The sequence below is a fragment of the Ambystoma mexicanum genome, chromosome 2p, assembly GCF_040938575.1.
Source record: "Ambystoma mexicanum isolate Mex_15411 chromosome 2p, UKY_AmexF1_1, whole genome shotgun sequence".
NCBI lineage: Eukaryota > Metazoa > Chordata > Amphibia > Caudata > Ambystomatidae > Ambystoma > Ambystoma mexicanum.
This window is the reverse complement of record NC_090923.1, coordinates 580,399,481-580,414,615: the sequence shown is the minus strand read 5'-3', so window position 1 is coordinate 580,414,615 and position 15,135 is coordinate 580,399,481.

Sequence of the window (15,135 nt, the reverse complement as noted above, 5' to 3'; positions counted from 1 at the left end):
CTGTGTAAAGTATTGGTCCGGTATTTTGATTGGGAGCATCTGAAAGGGGTAGAGAAACCTTGGGAGAGTGGTCATTTTGACGGCATTAACCCGGCCAAGCCACGAAATTGTCAATTTGTCCCACCTGGTCAAGTCCATACGGAGCTTAGTAAGAAGCTGTGGGAAATTTGCGTCAAATAGGGAACCCAATTGTTTAGTTATCTGGACCCCTAAGTATTGCATCTTGTCGTGTTCGATCGACAGTCCCAGGGAGAAGTATTTCGCTGCGTTTACGTCAGCGTCTCCTTGAAGGGGAAAAAGCGTAGATTTAGCACGATTAATCTTGAAGCCTGAAAGGCGACCATATTCCTCCAGGAGTAAAATGGCTCGGGGGACGGACCTCTCAGGGTTTACTACATGTAAGAGGATGTCGTCGGCATACAGGGCCAACTTGTATTCCGTTTGTCCCAGGTGGATCCCCTCTATAGCATCGTCCACCCTAATCTTGTGTGCGAGCGGTTCGAGGGACAGAGCGAACAAAATGGCAGAAAGGGGACAGCCCTGTCTAGTGCCCCGCTTCAGTTGAAACCACCTGGAATGCTCTCCATTGACAAATACCGAAGCAGTGGGTGATGAGTATATTGCTCGAATTCCCCTTATAAGATTTGGGCCTAGTCCGAACTTCTTAAGGACCTCCATTAAGAAATCCCAGTCTACTCTGTCAAACGCTTTTTCCGCATCAATGGAAAGCAGTGCAGGATTGGTGTCTAGGTTGTGGGAAGCGTGCACCAAGTGGAGTGTCTTGCGCATGGTATCCGCCCCCTGACGTCCTAGTATAAAACCCACCTGGTCGGGGTGGATGAGGCGGGGCATGAAGGATTCAATCCTAGCCGCCAGGACCCTGGAGTATATTTTGGCGTCTATGTTGAGTAGGGAGATGGGACGGTACGATCCGCACTTTTTGGGATCCCTCCCCTCCTTTGGAATAACCGCTATGAGTGCTTTGACGAATGAGTCTGGGGGATTCCCTGTTTCCAGAATTCGGTTGAACAAACCAACAAGGAAAGGTGTGAGTTGCGGGGCGAACGTTTTGTAAAAACCGGCTGTGTACCCATCCTCTCCCGGGGATTTGCCCAACGTGAGTCTCTTAATGGCTTCTTGGATCTCTTCTCCTGTAATAGGGGTATCAAGCGTTTCTGATTCAGCTCGTGTCAGTTTGGGCATATTGACGTCTTCTAAATAGGATCTAATGCTAGGGGTATCTGGTTCTTGCTCCGGAGAATAGAGAGTCTCATAGAAATCTGCGAAGGATTCTGGGATATTAGGGGAGGGCGTTCCCAAATCAGGTCCCTCATTCAATATCTCCTGAACTCTACGTTCTGCCTGTTGGGCACGGAGTCTGGCCGCCAATAACGCGTCGGCCTTGTCCCCTTTCTCATAAAATTTCCGTTTCAAGAGGAGGAGCTTGCGGGTTATTTGCTCATGATCTAAGAGGCGTAACTCTTCTCGTTTTTTCCTGGCTTCTAGGACTTTGACGGAGTCAGTAGTGTCTCCTTTATTCGCATTCTTCTCTAATTGGGTGATTTCCTTGCGGATTCGGTTTTCAATCAGGGCCCTCTCTCTTTTCTTCTTGGCTCCTTCCCGCATGAGGATACCCCTCCATGTTGCCTTACCAGCCTCCCAAACCCCCTGTTTCGAGACCTCCCCATTATCGTTTAATTGAAAATATTCCTCAATCTCGGTTTCCAACTCTAGCTTGAAAACGGGATCTTTCCATAGTGTCTCATTACACCTCCACTGTCCACCTCTGACGGGCAAGGACTCCCAGACTAAGTCTGCTGACACCATGTCGTGATCGGACCATGAGATGGTCGTGATTTGGGAGTGTGTGGCTGTGTGAAATAGATCGGTTGAGGAGTAAAGGTAATCAATACGGGTGAGTGTATTGTGCGGGGCCGAAAAAAAGGTGTACTCTCTCTCTGTAGGGTGCATGCGACGCCATACGTCAATTAAACCATATAAATCCATCATTTTTTTGAATCGTGTGGGATCCCCACCGAGTGTGTCCCGTGTATCTGGGTTACCGGGGTGCCAGTCCAGGTCGTGGTCTGCCCAGGTGTTAAAGTCACCACCAAGGATGACGTGCCCTGTCGCCTCTAGCATTATTTTGGGAATTGTCTTGGAGAGAAATCGGAGCTGGCCCACGTTGGGGGAGTAAATCGTGGCGATTGTGATGGACAACTTTCCAATGGTCCCGGCCACAAGGAGGGCCCGACCCTCTGCATCGGACCAAACTTTCGTGGGTCTAAGGTCCAGCCCCTTTCTGACAAGTATTCCCACTCCCCCTTTTTTCAATGGTCCAGAGCCCCAAAATTCTAGCCCAGTTTTCTTACCCAAGATTGATCTTTCCTCTCCTCTCATATATTTGGTTTCTTGTAAAAAAAGTATATCCATTTTTGACCTTCGGAATTCCCTAAAGACAAGTGATCTCTTCGTGGGTGAATTGAGACCCTTAACATTGAGCGTTCCCACCCTCATGATGCCCTTAGTGTATGATTCAGCGGTCAGTATAGCAATGTTTTGGGTGCTCGTGTGAGCTATATGACCTTTTTAACATTCCCCCTTGACATCTGGACAACCTCATGGACACCTCGGTTTCTAAGATTCTGAGTTGCTCCTTAAACTTGACACTTATTCTCTTCCCCGTACCCCACCCACCTCCCCCCTTCCCTCCCTGAGATTGGTGGCGTCCGATTGAGCCCAGTTTAAAAACACACTGGTCCAAAATCGAACCACCAGAGGAGACCGTTACCTCACGGTCCCCATACATAATAAACATCAAAAAATGTCCAATGAGCCCCCTACATGCCGCCCCCGAGGATAATCAGATAAGCAACATATAGACGGAACTTTCAAAAACATTCTTGCAACGTGTAATCTTGACCTCTTCCTGTGAAATGTCAATTCGACTTAAGTGTACCATACTCGTCCGATGTCAATTGCCTCCCTCTGGGGAGCCGTTTCCTCTGCGATATTTCCTTGAGCCTTTCACCTTCCTCCTCTTTGGGCCCTGCACATGCCATTCCCCCTGGCTCCTGGATGGTTGGTCGTGAGGTCCGTCTTGCTCCTGTGAACCTAGTAGGTCAGAAATGCATGCTTTAATGTCTTGCTCAGAGTTTAGTCTGACTCGCGTGCCCTCATGTTCAAAGGAGAGAGAGAAGGGGTATCCCCACCTGTAGCGTGTGTCACGACCTTTAAGCCAGGTAGTAAGTGGTCTGCACATTTTCCGCAGGGACAAGGTCAGGGACGAGAGATCCTGAAAAATAGTTATTTGCGCTCCGCAAAGGGTGATAGTACCCCCACTCCTCGCCTTTTCTAGCACTCTCATCCTATCTTGGTAGCGATGGAATCTTGCGAGAACCGATCGTGGGCCTCCCGGTGGGCCCCCAGCTCTGTGAATGCGATCTGTTTTGGGTTCGTCGATGTTATCATCTGCGACAAGAAGCTTAATGATATCGTGGAGAGTCGATTTTAAGTCTTCCTCCGTTTCGCCTTCTTTCTCTGGAATCCCGAAGAAGCGCAGGTTGTTTCTCCTCTCGCGGTTTTCCAAGTCATCCATCTTAAGTTTAAATTCCTGTTCCCTTCGCTCCAGTTCGGTTATTCTGTGGTCTAATTGTGTTTCGAGGACATCAATGGATGCCTGGTTGCTCTCGATCCCTTCGACCCTGTCTTCTATGCTGTCAAGGCGCTGTGTGAGTTTGTCGATCTTCCCTCCAATATTGGCCCCCATGCTCCTTATTTCGGCTAATAAGTCCGCAATATCCCCTTTTGTGGCAGCAGTTTCTTTGTCCATGGTTGATGGTGTGGCCATCTCGGGTCCGGTGTGAGATCGGGGTAACGATTTATATGCGTAGGCGGCAAGCTTCTGTCGGGCGTTCATGCGTTCACGTTCATTCGGTTTTGGGAATGCTCGGTATCACAGGGGAGGCACCCAAGCCTATCTTCCTTGTCCTCTTCCTCTACGTCTCGTCCGGGGTAGAGTATGTGGGGGTACCCTTCCCTCTGCGGTGCCAGTGATTCCGTGTTTTTGATCCGGTCAGGGTTTCTTTCCAGTGGGAGCGGTAAACACAGGGTAGCTAATTGATTTCCACTAGGTTTCAATTTTCCCCCCGTGGTATTATGCGGGGCCGGTACGTCAGGTACCTTCGTGGTCTTGTCCTTCAGGTATCCAGAAAGGTCGCAACTGCGTATGATGGTTTGGGTGGGGTGAGGTTTTGTGCCCTGGACTCGATGTAAGTCAGTGGGCAATACCTCCGATGCTCCAGGGGTCCAGAATGCTGTGGTGGGAGGAGGCACACGCCCTGGGATCAGGGGCCCTACCCTCCATTTTCAGCTGTACAGTCTCCCAGGTCGTGCGGTTCGGAATGCCTGGATGCGGAGCAAGGGTGCCCAATATGGAGGGGTGCCGAGGTGTGCCGTGTTATTAGTCACCTGGTGCGAGGGTGATTCTTTGGGCCGCAGGACCGCGATTGCACGGTGGACCACAGGGGCCTTCAGGCCAAGAGAGGAGGTCCGCGGTCCGTCGGCAGGATCCGGATGGGGTGAGTGGAAGGCAGGGCCAGGTCGCCAGCGCTCTACAGTTCAGCAGGGCGGGGGGAACAGGGTCCCGAGGCGCGGTGCCCGCGATCAAACGGCAGGTCGTAGCGTACCCGCAGGGGCGCGCGGCGAGGACCGTGTGGAGGCCCTGCGTATTTCTAGGAGGCAGCACTCACCCGTGTCGTTCTCCGCCCCGGATCGAGCCGCGTTCGGGAAACCGGCTCCACTTCAACTTGGGCGGCGAGGGCGCCCGTCGCCTGCCCAGGGCTCTCCGACTCTCAGTTCCACTCCACGGGGCCAGTAGGCGAAGCGCTGAGGGGGGGGCCTGGACGTGGAACCGCCGCACAGTCCAGGGATGTCGAACGTCTTCGGCGGTTGTGGGCTTCCGGGAAGGCGCTGCATAGTAGGTCTCGCGGGAGAATCCAGGCCGCAGGACTTTTCGTCGTGCAGACCTCTCCGTTTTTCTCCGGAATTGCGCACGCTGGGTGGGGGCCGAAGTCATGGAGGTCCACCGTCGTTGTCACCAGAGTGGGGGGGCCAAAAGTGGGGGCTCAAGGCACTTTTGGGGGACCGCGAGACGGAGCTCACACGGAGGGAGTCTGCATCCGTGCGCCCCCTGGTGGCCAACTTCGTTGTAACTTTTAAGTACTTCTTGCAATCTGAGATGAATCAAAGCCAACATTAGGTTGGAGACCATGCTCACTTCATCTATTAGCAGTATTTTCATTTGTTTCAATACTCTGCATAATTCCATTGCAGCTTCTGCAGAAAGTTTGTAGTAGTCTAATTTATTTTGATGCTCTACTGGAAGCAGTAGTAATCAGTGTAAAGTGACACCGCCTATGTTGTAGGCAGCTAAACCTGTGGGGGCCATTACAACAGCTGACAGTTTGTTGTTTGTCAATTGTTGAAGGAAGTTTCTGATGATTTTGATTAAGAATGTTTTCCCTGATCCAGCGTCACCACTGACGTACAGCATTATAGGTTTGTAATTTTGGCAGGTACATTCTTTATTTTCGTGTTGTATACCATGTACAATTTGTTTTGTTACGTCTTCAAAAATGGGGTGCTGATCATTGTTAAGTTTTGCTTGTTGTACAGTTAAGTCTTCTGTATCTTCTTGATACTGATACATGGTGTTTTCTACTTCTGCCATAGCTACTTCAGCCTCATTTGCTATTAGTGGTTGTCCTAGTGGTTCTTGACTTCCTGTTACAGAAGGTTGACTACTGTCGGAAGAGTCCTTATGTAGTTGGGCCTGAAGTTCTTCTTCCTGTTGCTGCTCATTGTGTAACATTGTTTTGTACTGCGTAAAGTTCACATCGGTGATAGCGCTTTCATTTGCTTTGAAAGCATCTTCATAGCAGTCATAGTTATATAGTATGTCTTTCTCTTTAATCCATGGTTTGAAAAGTTGTAAAAGAGACCTGTAATATAGTTCTTTCTGTTGAGGAGCTTTTAATGACAATTTTACATGATTAATTAAGCTTTGTTTGGTAAGTTTCACTAAGCTCCCTTCACAATCGGTCACTCTATATCTACGTTTTCTTTCATCGGGTTTTACATTATTTGTGTATGCAAAGTTTTGAGCTATGTGGAATAGACACATGCTTTCCAGAGTGCTACTCCTGTTCGGATAGTATGTGTCCAGTAAATTGTTTTTCAGAATGTCTTGGCTGTTGGGATAATTTCTGGCAATTGTTTCTACGTCCTCATATGATTTTAGCACTCTTTTTTCTAGATTTTGCTGGACCAAGACTGAGGCATACTATGTTGTCTGATTTTCCATGCAAAGCAGTACAGGTTAAACGATCTGCTGCTTAATAGGCGCCACATTCTCTATGAGAGAGCATTTTTATGCCTAGGCTGTGCAATTTCTGTGATAATGTTTTGTCTGATGCTAGGTCATCCCAGAGGTCTTGAAGCTCTGTTTTTCCTGCTTTTGTTAAGTAGGCTGTAACATATCATGCAACAGCAGTGGAATTGTTTGCAATGTACTGCACATCTATGTTTGCATTCCATAAGAGGGCAATGATTGCATTGTAATCATTGGTATATTTTGATTCTTCTCTTCTTTTTATGTAATACGTGTTCTTAGGTGATTTACCTTTAACACTATGTCGAACTGAAGACATGAAGTTGTTTACTTCAACTGTTTCTGTAACTGGTCTAGGGAAACCAAAGCAACATTTGGTATAGTATTTACCTTTGTTTTTGTATTTGCGGTGACAATATTTGCCACATTTGTGTCTTTGAAATTGTAAAATCTGCACATGCAGCTCACTATGTGTCTGTTGAGAAGGGATTTCACAAGTGACAAATTTTGGATAAACTGCAAAACAGTGCTGTCACTGTCGTGACCAAGTTTCAGTGCACCTTTTTATCCATAACAGCATGTGAATATGTGGTGCTCATCTCACTTGATATTCTTTTCTCCAAAATAAGTGTTGCACTTCATCAAGGGGAGGAACAGTATTATGGCAAATAAAGTGTAGCATGGCAATGAAACGATGATGGAAATATCTTGACAAATTAACTGGATCTAGAGAGCAAAGTTCTCCAGGTGTTAATATATCTATGTTGTTTTTGTTGCTGTTTGCTATGCGTAGGAACTCATGTAAATCTTCCCATGCATATTCGGCAAAACTTAGTGTAACAAACCAAGTCGGTGGTCCAAGGTTTCTGATCATACAACGCACGTGTCTGTGCCGTCGGAACCAGTATTCCTTTGTACCACGCATGTTTGCAAACAAATTTGTTACACTTGATTGTAAAACCTCATCTTTTTCCTGTACTTTTTGTATTAACTGCGTAGCTGACATATATTGAAAGTGGGTACCAGATTTAAGAATGTGTGCAACTCCGTGACATAGTGTTGCCAATTCACTTTCATAGAGTAGGTGGAATATGTATTCCACATTTTGTCTAAATCTGGGATCTTGCGAATACATTCGTAATCAAGGGTATTCTGATGCCCCAATCTGAGTGGGTCTATCATTGTATCTTCCACCTTTGCCAGTATAAAATAGCAGTGGAAAAGCATGTGCTTCTATACTTTTTTCCTGTATACTCATTGGTGACCCTTTGGTTTGTTGCATTTGGTAATTTTCTAGTGCATCATGTATGCTTTCATTGGAATGCAATTGCGGAATTGTGTAATGGTCCAAAAGAGTGGATACTGTAGCAGGATCCAGAAGTTCGAAATGTCCAGTTTCTGATGGCTCTTGAATTATTTCAGTTGTTTCCCTTAAGCTTTCATGAATATTTATTTCCTTGTAGTGCTCATTATTGTCTTTTAGATATTGCAATGCTTGTCTAATTTTGTCTAAGTCCACTAATTGTTGCCAAATTTTTTTGTCCTTAGTTGGTATTCCATTTACCAAGACTATAAAAGAATGCTCTATTGAACGTTCCACTCCTATGGTGTGTACATTTTCCGTTAGATCTAATGGCAAATAAACTACTTTGCCACAAATGCCTTTCACCAATTCAGAGGAAGGTAATTTTGCTGTTTTTGGATGAAGGCGTTGTTATGACCGGCTCTTGGTCATAGGGTTCACTCCAAGGGACACTCAGGATACACAGGCCAGGTACGCATAGTGGTTACTTTATTAGCTTCTTAGGTTACAGGATCAGATGTCAACAAGTCATTAGGAGATAAAGAGGAAAGGGACAGGATCCCACTGGCTCCCACCACCCAGGCTCACATAATCTAACTGCCTGGGTTAGAACCCATTCAACCCCAAACATTCTAATCTCACACTCCAGACTCACAGCCTACATTCTGATGGTGACATCAATCCTGGCTCAGCACACATGCAAGTATAAGAGCCAACCCTAACACCTCCTTTCCTACAACAAACAAACACACCTCAAACACACACTTAGAGAAAGCAACCCTAACACCTCCTCCTCTTGCATAAAGAACAACACACACTTTCACAACAGCAAGACACACCTCACTCTCAGCAGAGTTCCGCTAACCCCAGAGATTGAACAGGCGTAACTAACATCCTATGACAGTCCCAGCCGCCACAACTAACATTCCTAACCAATCAAAACATCACAAATCGCCTTCCGTTCCCGCCTGCCACAAAGGAACCTCGAACTGCCACTTTCGAGCACTAACCGCCCACCTCGGCAAACAAACCACAACACTACCAAGACCAACCAAACACAAAGCTCCTTCCGTTCCTCTCTGCCACAAAGGAACCTCGGACTGCCACTTCCGAGTACTAACTCCCAAAACCGGGAAAAAACAGGTACTGTCATAACTGCGCAAGATACTTACTAACAACCCAACAATCTACCTGGGTCACCAAGAAACCACAGTCACAACTCATGCCGCTGTCAAATCCATTCGAAAATTCAAGCAACACAGACACACCTAATCACCAGTCACTCACCTCATCACACCAATAAAGAAACGCAACCAGCTGTCACTAAGCAACCACCACCAGCATAACGCTACAAATGTTGGCCAGACAAATGAGCCCTTCAAAACCAAATAAACACCCCAAAGTGAACACAGCTGCAGATGAAACGTTGCCAGGCTTCTGAAATTAATCAAGAGCGGACTCAAGAACAATTCCAAAAGTCACCTAAAGTTAAAAGAAAACACTAAATGCAATGTAACTTGCATCTCCAGAATTCCAAGCAATCCCTGGACCTTAACAACTCCAGGGTCACCAAAAACATCAAAGCTTCACACAGCTTCAAGTAAACTCCGCAGAGCTAGACACCTTCAAAAACAACATAGAAGCTTCACACAGCTTCAGGCACTAGTCCCCTGCTAGATGCCTCTGGACTGCTCCGCAGAGCCACAATCCAAAACAACATAAAAGCTTCACTAGGTTTCATGTGAACTCCTCAGAGCCACCAATCATCACAAAAACACAGCTTTGCAAAGCTTATGGTACTAGTCTCCTACTAGGTACCTCTGGACCCCTCAGAGTCACTAACCTATTCATCAAAGTTCCAACTAGCTTCTATGCTAGCCTACCACTAGTAACATCACTGAGCCCGCAGGGCCTCAAAACACCAAACACCTCCAACTCCAACCCTAGTCATGTACATCAATTAAAACACATTCCAAAAAAAGTCCCAAAAGATTTCAAAACCAAACACTAGTCATGCACCAACACTAAAACATTCACATACTACTCCAACACACACATGAAACACAGGATGTTCAAAATACAGACAACCCCGGCATAGAATGTTAACTGCTAAGGAGCGCTGCAGTCACTCTGGCAGTCATCATGGGTTGCACATCCATACACGCACAAACAGAACATCACGCCAACAATGCCTCAAAAATGGTTATAGTAAGCATTGCAATGACATATCAATAATCACATTATAAATTGCAGATCTCATTTCCTAAAAGTCCATGTTGCCAAAGCATGGGCAACTCTAAATGCTGAAATGACTCAAAGATTGTGGTAACCATTAATGACCAACATCACTCTTATTGTGCTTTAAGATCACAAATCTCACACCACACACACACAAGCAAAACATAGTCTTAGGATGATCAGAACATTGAAACATAGTACATCCAAGTCACATTTTCTAAAAGTCCATGTCGCCATTAAACAGGTAACCTAATATGCTAAAATGCCTCAAAGCGTTATACTAAGCATAATAGGATCAACACCCTTTGATTGTCCACCTCAATCAACCTCATATGTGCCACTCACACACAACCCCTGTCACAACACAAATGTGGAAAACAACTTTAAATGAGACCTAAACGTCCATGTTGCCACCATCAGAATGTAGGCTGTGAGTCTGGAGTGTGAGATTAGAATGTTTGGGGTTGAATGGGTTCTAACCCAGGCAGTTAGACTGATGGTGACATCAATCCTGGCTCAGCACACATGCAAGTATAAGAGCCAACCCTAACACCTCCTTTCCTACAACAAACAAACACACCTCAAACACACACTTAGAGAAAGCAACCCTAACAGGCGTATAATTGCTTGAAATGGGTGAACTGTTTGAATTATTATGCTCTCATAGAAATTGAGCTGTTGCAGGATTTTTGTTAATGGAAACAATTCCAAATGATTTTTAATAGCACGTGAAGGAGTTTGGTTGTTGTCTGATTTTGTAGTACAGTAACTTCAACATATTAGGCGCTCAGTTAGTTTATATTTGTTTTCTGCTAAAAGGTAGAGAGCTAATTCAAACCATTTAGAATCTTCATTGTCTTCTATTTTGCATGGTATGTCCCATTTTTTGTGTTCCTTTTGTAAAACGTTCTGCGGCAACACACACACACATGGTTTGGTACTTCAGCCGATGACCTTTTAAATTTTACTATTTCTTTTCTCTATGCGTGTAATAGAAGGTTGCTATCTGCAGAATTGTTGCTATTATGTTCTAAAACTGTTGCATTTTGTAAGTGGCTCTCACTTCCAAAATACTTTCTCTGAATACGGTCAATTTCTTCTTGTAAGTATTTGGGTGTACCATGCAGAAGAGTAGTATTTAAATTGCCTAATTGAAAAGCTGGACTTTTTGCATAGTATATTTTATACACTAAGGGGTCAATTCATGGAATTAATGTGCACTGAAAATTTCCGCGCAGAGGTGCCAAAACGTGCGATTCGCAGTAAAAGTGCGAAAATCGCAGAGCAAGTGCGAAAATCGCAGGGAAACCAGCGCACATCGATTCATGGAAGTCCGTGCGCGAGAAAAACATTGGATGTGCGTTGAAAATGTGCGCTGCGCACGCCAGCGCACAGGTCATCCAACAGCGTGCGCCACGGCCACTGCGAAATCGCACATAGCGCGGCGCACATCACAAAAGTAGGCGCAACACGGGGCGTAACACTCAGAATGGGGAACAACGCGTGAAAATATGGGCGTCACGGGGGAAGTACAGGGGGGAAGTGCGCAGAACGCCCACACGCTCGCCTACAACCCGTATTCATGGAATCGAATAGGGCAAACCAGCGCACGGAAAAGACACACACAGGGCCAAACAAGTACGCCACAAGAAAGCAGGCGGTAGCGTCCCTGCGCCTGAAAAAAATGTGCGCCAAAATGTGCGATAAAAAAAAGCACCCATATACAGCCATGATGAATGGTCCATACAGTGGCCCTGTAGGAAAAATGAGGTGCAAAGGGGTACCGACAAACACGGACACCCGCTGTGTGAAAAATAGCGTGTGCGTGTGTACCTGGGTGCGCGGGAAGTCCCACACGCGATTGGCCTGGGTACGTGTGTTTCGGGGTGCGCGGGAAGTTCCACACGAAATTGGCCTGGGTACGTGTACTTCGGGATGCGCGGGAAGTTCCACACGCGATTTGCCTGGGTACGTGTACTTCGGGGTGCGTGGGAAGTCCCACACGCGATTAGCCTGGGTACGTGTACTACGGGGTGCGCGGGAAGTTCCACACGCGATTAGCCTGGGTACGTGTGTTTCGGAGTGCACGGGATGTTCCACACGCGATTGGCCTGGGTACGTGTGTTTTGGGGTGCGCGGGAAGTTCCACACGCGATTGGCCTGGGTACATGTACTTCGGGGTGCGCGGGAAGTTCCACATGCGATTGGCCTGGGTACGTGTACTTCGGGATGCACGGGAAGTTCCACACGCGATTGGCCTGGGTACGTGTATTCCGAGGTGCGTGGGAAGATTCACACGCGATTTCAGCAGGGTACGTGTATTTAGGTGGTGCCGGGCAATGCTACACGTGATTTGGCCGTGTGGGTCCTCCCAGGTGTTCCTTCTACACCCTCCACGGCCCCTGCAGGCAGCCCACACCACAGGGGACTACCCTGCACCCCTGCTCATGTCCCACAGGCAACCCATCCACCATGGCCATGCCCCCCAGCCAACCCACATGTCACCTTGCACTACTGATCACCAACACATGTCTCCCTGCACCCCCACCCCCCAGCCACCAGGGGCACCCTCCACCAGGCCCCCACCCATGTCTACCACCACCCCCACCCCCCAGCCACCAGGGGCAGCCTCCACCAGGTCCCCACCCATGTCTCCCATCACCCCCACCCCCCAGCAGTGCAGGGGCAGCCTCCACCAGGCCCCCACTCATGTCTCCGTGCACCCCACCCCCAGCCACCAGGGGCAGCCTCCACCAGGCCCCCACCCATGTCTCCCACCACCCCCACCCCACAGCCACCAGGGGCAGCCTCCACCAGGCCCCCACTCATGTCCCCTATCATCCCCACCCCCCAGCCACCAGGGGCAGCCTCCACCAGGCCCCCACTCATGTCTCCCATCACCCCCGCCCCCCAGCAGTGCAGGGGCAGCCTCCACCAGCCCCCCACCCAAGTCTCCCACCACCCCCACCCCCCAGCCACCAGGGGCAGCCTCCACCAGGCCCCCACTCATGTCCCCTATCACCCCCACCCCCCAGCCACCAGGGGCAGCCTCCACCAGGCCCCCACTCATGTCTCCCATCAACCCCACCCCCCAGTAGTGCAGGGGCAGCCTCCACCAGTCCCCCACCCATGTCTCCCACCACCCCCACCCCCATCCACCAGGGGCAGCCTCCACCAGGCCCCCACTCATGTCTCCCTGCACCCCCACCCCCCAGCAGTGCAGGGGCAGCCTCCACCAGGCCCCCAACCATGTCTACCACCACCCCCACCCCCCAGCAGTGCAGGGGCAGCCTCCACCAGCCCCCACTCATGTCTCCCACCACCCCCACCCCCCAGCCACCAGGGGCAGCCTCCACCAGGCCCCCACCCATGTCTACCACCACCCCCGCCCACCAGCAGTGCAGGGGCAGCCTCCACCAGGCCCCTACCCATGTCTCCCACCACCCCCAACCCCCAGCCACCAGGGGCAGCCTCCACCAGGACCCCACCCATGTCTACCACCACCCCCACCCCCCAGCAGTGCAGGGGCAGCCTCCACCAGTCCCCCACTCATGTCTACCACCACCCCCACCCCCCAGCCAGCAGGGGCAGCCTCCACCAGGCCCCCACCCATGTCTACCACCACCCCCACCCCCCAGCAGTGCATGGGGCAGCCTCCACCAGGCCCCCACTCATGTCTACCACCACCCCCACCCCCCAGGAGTGCAGGGGCAGCCTCCACCAGGCCCCCACTCATGTCTCCCACCACCCCCGCCCCCCAGCCACCAGGGGCAGCCTCCACCAGGCCCCCACCCATGTCTACCACCACCCCCGCCCCCCAGCAGTGCAGGGGCAGCCTCCACCAGGCCCCCACTCATGTCCCCCTGCACCCCCACCCCTCAAAACTGCAGGGGCAGCCTCCACCAGGCCCCCACTCATGTCCCCTATCACCCCCACCCCCCAGCCACCAGGGGCAGCCTCCACCAGGCCCCCACCCATTTCTACCACCACCCCCACCCCCCAGCAGTGCAGGGGCAGCCTCCACCAGGCCCCCACTCATGTCCCCTATCACCCCCACCCCCCAGCAGTGCAGGGGCAGGCTCCACCAGGCCCCCACCCATGTCTCCCACCACCCCCACCCCCCAGCAGTGCAGGGGCAGCCTCCACCAGGCCCCCACTCATGTCCCCTATCACCCCCACCCCCCAGCCACCAGGGGCAGCCTCCACCAGGCCCCCACTCATGTCTCCCATCACCCCCACCCCCCAGAAGTGCAGGGGCAGCTTCCACCAGGCCCCCAACCATGTCTCCCACCACCCCCACCCCCCAGCCACCAGGGGCAGCCTCCAACAGGCCCCCACTCATGTCTCCCTGCACCCCCACCCCCCAGCAGTGCAGGGGCAGCCTCCACCAGGCCCCCACCCATGCCTACCACCACCACCACCCCCCAGCAGTGCAGGGGCAGCCTCCACCAGGCCCCCACTCATGTCTCCCACCACCCCACCCCCCAGCCACCAGGGGCAGCCTCCACCAGGCCCCCACCCATGTCTACCACCACCCCCGCCCCCCAGCAGTGCAGGGGCAGCCTCCACCAGGCCCCCACCCATGTCTCCCACCACCCCCACCCCCCAGCCACCAGGGGCAGCCTCCACCAGGCCCCCACCCATGTCTACCCCCACACCCCAGCAGTGCAGGGGCAGCCTCCACCAGGCCCCCACTCATGTCTACGACCACCCCCACCCCCCAGCCACCAGGGGCAGCCTCCACCAGGCCCCCACTCATGTCTCCCACCACCCCCACCCCCAGCTACCAGGGGCAGCCTCCACCAGGCCCCCACTCATGTCTCCCTGCACCCCCACTCCCCAGCCACCAGGGGCAGCCTCCACCAGGCCCCCACCCATGTCTACCACCACCCCCACCACCAGCAGTACAGGGGCAGCCTCCACCAGGCCCCCACTCATGTCTCCCACCACCCCCGCCCCCCAGCCACCAGGGGCATCCTCCACCAGGCCCCCACCCATGTCTACCACCACCCCCGCCCCCCAGCAGTGCAGGGGCAGCCTCCACAAGGCCCCCACTCATGTCCCCCTGCACCCCCACCCCCCAGCAGTGCAGGGGCAGCCTCCACCAGGCCCCCACTCATGTCCCCTATCACCCCACCCCCAGCCACCAGGGGCAGCCTCCACCAGGCCCAAACCCATGTCTACCACCACCCCCGGCCCCCAG